The sequence below is a fragment of the Calidris pugnax genome, unplaced genomic scaffold (genome assembly GCF_001431845.1).
Source record: "Calidris pugnax isolate Ruff unplaced genomic scaffold, ASM143184v1 scaffold464, whole genome shotgun sequence".
In the NCBI taxonomy this organism is placed as follows: domain Eukaryota; kingdom Metazoa; phylum Chordata; class Aves; order Charadriiformes; family Scolopacidae; genus Calidris; species Calidris pugnax.
This window is the reverse complement of record NW_015091164.1, coordinates 12,646-13,134: the sequence shown is the minus strand read 5'-3', so window position 1 is coordinate 13,134 and position 489 is coordinate 12,646. Positions and strand designations below refer to the sequence as shown.

Sequence of the window (489 nt, the reverse complement as noted above, 5' to 3'; positions counted from 1 at the left end):
CATCTCATGGGGGGTTGGAGGTGTCCTGAAGCATCTTATGGAGGTTTGGAGGTGTCCTGAAACATCTTATGGGGGTTTTGGGGTGTCCTGGGGCAGGTTATGGGGAGTTGGAGGTGTCCTAAAACATCTTATGGGGGTTTGGAGGTGTCCTGAAGCATCTTATGGGGGTTTGGGGCGTCCTGGGGCAGGTTATGAGGGTTTTGGGGGTGTCCTGGGGCAGGTTATGGGGGTTTGGAGATGTCCTGAAGCATCTCATGGAGGTTTGGGGTGTCCTGGGGCAGGTTATGGGGTTTTGGAGGTGTCATGGAGCATCTCATGGGGGTTTGGAGGTGTCCTGAAGCATCTCATGGGGGTTTGGAGGTGTCCTGAAACATCTTATGGGGGTTTTGGGGTGTCCTGGGGCAGGTTATGATGGATTTGGGGGTGTCCTGGGGCAATTCATGGAGGTTTTGGGGAGCACAGGGGTATTTTGGGGCAACCAAGGGATGG

General features: G+C 54.6%; 1 protein-coding gene across 1 annotated transcript in view; it reads left to right on the top strand.

Annotated features, from left to right (window-relative positions):
- LOC106898214 (glutamate receptor ionotropic, kainate 5-like) overlaps window positions 1-489 on the top strand; it is a gene marked incomplete at its 3' end in the record, with an annotated part of 19,212 nt that overhangs the window by 15,495 nt on the left and 3,228 nt on the right. The gene's annotated exons all lie outside the window — the stretch shown is intronic.